Raw genomic sequence first — 6,834 nt, 5'->3', positions numbered from 1 at the left:
GCCGTACTCGCATACACTTGAGTTAGGCCACTTCCTATAGTTAGTGGAATGACAATTGTGGCATCCTCACATGGATCTTTGTACTAAAGGCTGACCAACTCATCATATTCAGTGTTCACATATAAAGAAGCATTGAAAAAAAGATTGTTATTCACATTCTGTTAACTCTATGTGCCTGTAGCTACAAGGTTTTCTTCATTCTTGCTTCTTTGCACCACAACCCAAAAACAAAATGTCTGTCATCGAACTCAAAGGTTTTGCTGTGACAAAGCAATTATGTGATTATTTTTATCAAAGGCAAAGTTTCGAGAAAAATATTATTACCAGAGAACACTGCAAATTTAGTACACACTCACTAGCACTTGTAAATATTATTTTTCTAGTCTCCACTAAAGCTCGGGGCACTCACTGAAACTCACCAAGACTTATATCATATTGGATATGAGTGTACTCGTTAGAGAGTACACTCACTCACTCACTTGAGAGTACACTCAAGAACCACAGCGTAAGTGAGTGACAAACAACAGCTACTGCAAAACTACAAAAGGATGTTTTAGGCTCGCAGCAGAAAGAAATCTAGCGCAACTGACTCATTCAAGTGTGATCGCAGAGAAAATAAGGTAATAAAATCCAACCAAGAAGGTTACTGAACTAAAAATATGACAATTTGTGGCCTTCAAGCCATTGGCTATAAATAAAGAAAAATAACAAGGAGCCAATTACACTATTCGTGATTTAATAAAGCGGCTGCAAGTACGTACCGCCACAAGGTACCGCTGTGTCTTGGAAAACAGTATCTAGCCCAACACCGTAACACAGTGCTAGCACCATCTGAACATGGCGCAATGACCTCAGAAGCAAGGATATGTAACATTTACATGTCTCCTGAAGCCATGGGCAATTTTTCATGCTGTTCACACAATAATTACCAGCAGCACATGTTGAAAGGGAGGCAGCGCCACGTGATACAATGGCACCCGCGAGTGCGTGGTAACCACTGTAATGCAGATATAATACCGACAACAAAATTGATTAAAAAGATATCAAATGCTTAACTATTACACTGTCATACAAAAAAATGTTGGGATCTGGAATAATGTTGAAAATTTTCAGCTAATTTTTGTTCCGCAACATGGTAGCCTGTGGCTATGGTATTGCGCTGCATCACATGACATCTATTGTATTTCATAGCATGACAAATACTTTTTTCAGACCACAGATAAATAGTTGCTCTCCCCCCACTGAGGACGTTTTCTCTGCCACCCATATGACAGAATTACATTTTATTAGGTGGTCAATTTATAGCTCAAGGCTAGTGTCTGCATCTATATGTATACATCTACTCTGCCTATTTTCTGATACAATTTACTTTTTAATGTTTTGTTAATATGCTCAGTGTGCCAGGTGAGAGGTCCAGGAGAATGAGTATGTTGTGCTTCATTGCCGGCATATGTAATGTGTGCACACGATGTGTACGATCTTGCTGTGTGGGCATTCTGCCACACTGAGTGCGCTGCGAAAATTATATTGAATTTATTCTTGATAGTGTATCTGCTGTGGCAGCTGCAAGTATAGCTCGCCAGTGTGAACTGGAAAATATCCAATAGATGTTCTATATACCTCTGCATGCCTAAAGTAAGTCTCCATTACACGTCACATATGTATAGCGGCAATATCCTTACAATGTTACAGCAACGCATCCTCGATGAAACTTAGATTATCCATGGTATTTGTAATGTTTGGATAAGTATAGATATCTATAGGATGTGTGCAATGTCTAAAACATGATGTTCTACGGACATCTATGGAACATAAATGGTTATCTGGGTATTTAGTGGGACATGCCCATTCTGGAGTAGAGGCCTAGAACCCAGTGAGAAATACTGAGTGGTTAAATCAACGAAAATAAAATAAATCAATGAATCCATTAAATATAATTCTCCATTACTTTAACCGGTTGGCATGCTTTAGAGATACCCGTTAACCAACATTATATGTGCAGGTTTTATGGAGGAGACAATTTTTTTTTTTTTTTTTACGTAGAACAGAGCTGGACATCATACAAGGTTGTTTATATGAGCCACTTCGTGGGTGCCTTCTTATAACAGTTGTATATATACACACACCCACAAATATATTCGGCCGGACAGCAGCCACATTCAGGAAAGTACAGAAAAAGCTTCACTTTAAAAGTTGCCTTAGATGTACACTATATGAGACTGGTCAAACAATCCGTATTGCGGTCACCTGCACAATTGGCAAAATCAGTTAACAGCTAGATTCAGCAGTGCACATGCAATCCTTATTAGCTAATCAGTTTACCTCTACTTACTCTTATAATGCCACCTTTACTTGTGCTGATGTCAGCTGCTATTGTGTCTCCAAAAACACATTTGCCTGACATAATATACACATAACACACTTAGCTGATTTGGTGGCAATTGCAGAAACCACAAAAGGTAATATGTGAAGCAAAAAATAAGAAACCCCGGTCTACAAAACTGAGGCCTGAAAGAGTGGTGCATGGGGTAAGCCAAAACTTAAACATGGTGGCCTGTGCGCTCCTTTTCTTCTGCTCCAGTAAAGCTGTCCCCATACCTGAAGCATAAGCAGAGTCAAAGGGGATGTGACCAGAAACACAGCCCACATTTCAAGAAATGTTCCACAGGATGAGTGGTGTACAAGGTTTACATCAGCCAAACCGGTAGCTGCGTCAATTACTGTATAAGGTAGCATGTGCAAAATTTAAGAAACCTGGATGGTGGACACTTGGCCATGCATGTAAATAACTGTGGGTGTGAGGCATTATTTAAGAATCTTGGGATTCTCTGCAAAAATAAAGATGCGGCAGCAAGAGAGGCCCTGGAAGCAAATCACATCAATAAAATGGGAGGGAGGGGCATCAGCAACAAGTCTCTTTCGCTATATAATATGGAACTTTCTTTTCTAAATGCTAGGCTGAGAAAATATTTTTTTCGCTTTCAGTTTTTAATCATCTCTCATGAATGTAACGCATGCGCAACTCCTATGCTACACAAAGGTCTGTCCCATTAAATAAAATTTCAGTTGGCACTCCGTTTGTTTTTTTGTGTGTGCGCTCTACATTGTATGTGCATGTGTTTGTGCCCTTCGGGCTGTGATAGAGAAGTAACTCGCACACCAACAAATTCTGCTTGCCTGACATATTTAAAAGGGCCCTGAAACACTTTTTATCTAATCGCAAGATGGCCTCACTATTAAAAGACATTATCTCACGAATCTCATGCTACAAAAGTTTTTCAAATCTTTCAAGTATAAGTAGAGTTATTGCACCAACATGCAATCTCTTTCCATCTCTGCTAGTGCACTAGGGGAAGCCAAGGGGGAAAATCTCTGCCCAAAAGTTAAGTGTCTCGGCAGCGAAAGGCCTTGTTGCAGCCGCGGTAGATTACGCTATGTCACCATCTCAGAAGCCACGCGTAGCAGATGCAGCTATACGAAACTGTCATGCATAGACCAGCAGTGGAAAGATAAAATTATTTTTCGGCGTTTTTGAGAATGCAGTAATACATACATTTCATTTATTTAACTCAAAATGAGCAATTATGTATTAGTAGGAATGTTATTACGATCATGAAATCAGCCAATAGCTGTTGGCGGGTTCAGCTGCTTGCGATGAGCCTGCATGATGACATTGCAGAAGCGGTGTTTCCCCGTTTTCGACAAGAGATTGTAAATTCCATTCAGCATGCAGTGCAATAATATTTGGCTAACATGTTCACAGGAGCCTCATGTTGTACATTTGCCGTATTTTAGTATGTTCAAAAAGTGTTTCAGGGCACTTTTAAGTGACTGTGATATACTTCATTTAACAATCATGATGCCGCGACTGCTCAAATGAACTTGCATGCGGCCTTTCTTGACCCATTTTTATCCTGCTATCCTGAATTCTACGTCAAATGGTGCTTGCTGAAAAAACTAATAAAAAATACCGACGATTGCAATACTCCCTAATGTGAAATTTGAGCACTGCTTTATACGCGTTTTCATCTCGCGATGTATTGAGGCATCATACTGATCACCACACCGACTGGCAGAGCCGCGACACGCAGCGCTATATATGGACTGGCCACACATTGGCCGCTTCCAGGCCACTGCAGCTTATGCAACCATAATCTTTACTGGGAAGCGCTTGCTATAAAAGCTATGAGCAAAGACGAGCTTTCTGGTCTTTCTTTTCTTTTCCTCGCAAGGCCGGTCCCGCATATGCGAGCGCCATTTAGTGGTGCTTCAAGGTGGCTTCCTCCGCTTTCGCCCTTGCACTTTCTTCGCTCTTTCCTGTGCTCATTCGCTTGGTTATGCCAAGGGAGGATGAGGCATGCCGACGCTCATCGGAGGAACGGGCACCTAAAAGCAGTGCTCTATTTAATCTAAGCTGTGACCTTATCTAATCAACTATATCCCGTCTGATGAAGGCATATAGCAATGCGCTTCGCTACAACAGGTGCTTAAACAAGCTAAGTGAAAGAAAGTCTGCAAAATATTACGTTTATGCCCACCACAAGAATATCATGCAATTTTAACAAAAGCCCAGTGCTCTTTCCTGAAGAGCCACTCGCTGCACCACCTGCGATGTTCCACATGTAGCACCTGCAGTGTACAAAGAGTCAACAGTAGCAACGCGAACAGTTCGAGCATTCACGTGAAACACCAAGGGTGCAAAACTGCCCATGGAAATGTGCTGTGCAGGAAAGTGCTGGGCCCTCGGGGATCACATGGTCTGAGAAAGCAGGAATGTTGCTTCCCGGCAATGGGAGGGTGCGACGGGGGCAGCCCATTTGCTTGCACCATGGCCTCACACAATTTCACTTGCTTTTATCTCGGGTACTACGTAATAATCATTTTTAACATTACAGAACACCCGCACCAGCCTATCTTGTAGACGTCACAAAGTGAGGCGGGCAAATCCTTGCACGTGTTTGTAATATCTGCTGATCCCAGAGGCACTCATAAAATGCATGGGTAAGCTTATCCTGGTAATGCTATTGTGTTATCATTGCTCATCAGGACCTGCAAATTGAATTCTTGCAGTAGAGAACTCCCTGGATGGCATGATTTTCTTTGTACATAACCAAGAGGATGTGGTAAGGGGCCCTCAATGCCGTCACTGTAAGCAGATAAATGACAAAGCAACAGAACAATTATGCTTGCACACTGTAAGAAATCTTTTGCTTGAATAACACAAAGCTAACAAGACACAATTCAGTGATTTATTGTTGGCCCATTGACGGAAATTTGTACTTTCTCTAGGAGCAGGGCTGTGGCTAGCCGACAAGTGTTAACTGCACCAGGGCCAGTTAGTGATGTCCCTGACCTCATCTTTTCATCAACTTGACCAACTGATGAAACAACCCATGACGGGCCATGATTCCGAGATGATTTGCACAAAGAAATACCTTGCAAGAGTTCGTAGCAGCTTGATGCCATGCAACTTTTGCAGTGATCGAAAGCAGTGGCATCTTGAAACTGCACCTACGGCTTCTTGCGAGCCACATTGGTACAGCAGTTTCCTTTCTTTTTTTTGCGACATACAGTGCACATGATCAAGCTTTCAATACACAAAAGTTTACGAAATTCCCACTGCAGCACAAATGTGGTCAACAAATATTGCAGCTCCATGCACTCAAAACAAAATGCAGCTCCATGCACTCACTGAGAGAGGCTCAGGTTTTGTGCTACGTTATAACTACGGCACTGAGAGCACTGTTGACTGGCATTTTTGCTGCACCACCTGGACAGTGCAACAGGACCATGGAGGGCAAACCACAAACATGTTTTTGGTAGTGGATTAGACATATGCTGCTGTTCACACCTGGTCAACTTACAATCACAAGTATAGAATGTTGAACTTGTAAAGCAATACTTAACAGTCCAAGCATACAAGTAAGTTTTACAGTGAACCAGTGCCAAAAGCAAATTGAACATTGGAAGCCTTTCAATGTTTTCATATTATTAACAGTATTTTCACCATTATTATAAAACAATTTTAACATCATAACACTGATGTTAGCAAGTTTCCGTCATTAGATTAAATGTCATGATGCACAGTTTTATAAGTACCAGTGAAGCATCAAGAACGAATAAGCAACTCGTTTGCACATGCACTTGGCACTCTTCAGATTTACGCAGCCACGTATCAAGATGAAGGTCAGAAATGAGCATAATCTATAACAAGGGCAGAGTGAAACAAATTAATTTTTTTTGTCAGGGTAGAATGAACGCAGGAGAGGGTGTGGTGGCCACTACATATCAAATAATGCTGCAAACACGCATATACAGGCTTAATTCAATGAGAAGAAACCAGTGCAGCACCTGTATATAGTACCAAACAATACCCACCACCGAATGCCATGCATGAGCAAACTTCTGCTACGGTGAGCTGTTCAGTCAAAAAAGTCTCATTCCCTTGGTCATTGCAGCACACTCTACTATGAAACATGTTTTATATAGATTTCAGCTGAGATGAACATTTAATGTAGGTACAGTCAACCACAAAAGGTTACGGCCTACACGGATCTCAGAAAATGTTCTATTTCCGAGCAGCCTGCAGCAGTAGTCAGTAAAAGCGAACATCACAATGTTGTTCACATATACTGGGAGACGCTGTAAATGTGAATACTAGGCTACGCTGTGAGGCTGTGCATATATTCATCTTTTTCTGACTTCATGTTCTGTAAAATTAGTGGCCAAGTGTACATAGTCTGTGGGCTTTTATTAGGGACATATGGTTGCAGAGCTAAGAAAAGCAGCCATCCAACTGAAATTTGCAGGAAAATCTATTCCAGTAGAATTTTA

Source organism: Dermacentor andersoni, chromosome 4, assembly GCF_023375885.2.
Source record: "Dermacentor andersoni chromosome 4, qqDerAnde1_hic_scaffold, whole genome shotgun sequence".
Classification (NCBI taxonomy): Eukaryota; Metazoa; Arthropoda; class Arachnida; order Ixodida; family Ixodidae; genus Dermacentor; species Dermacentor andersoni.
The sequence above is the reverse complement of the archived record's forward strand: the minus strand, read 5'-3'. Positions refer to the sequence as shown.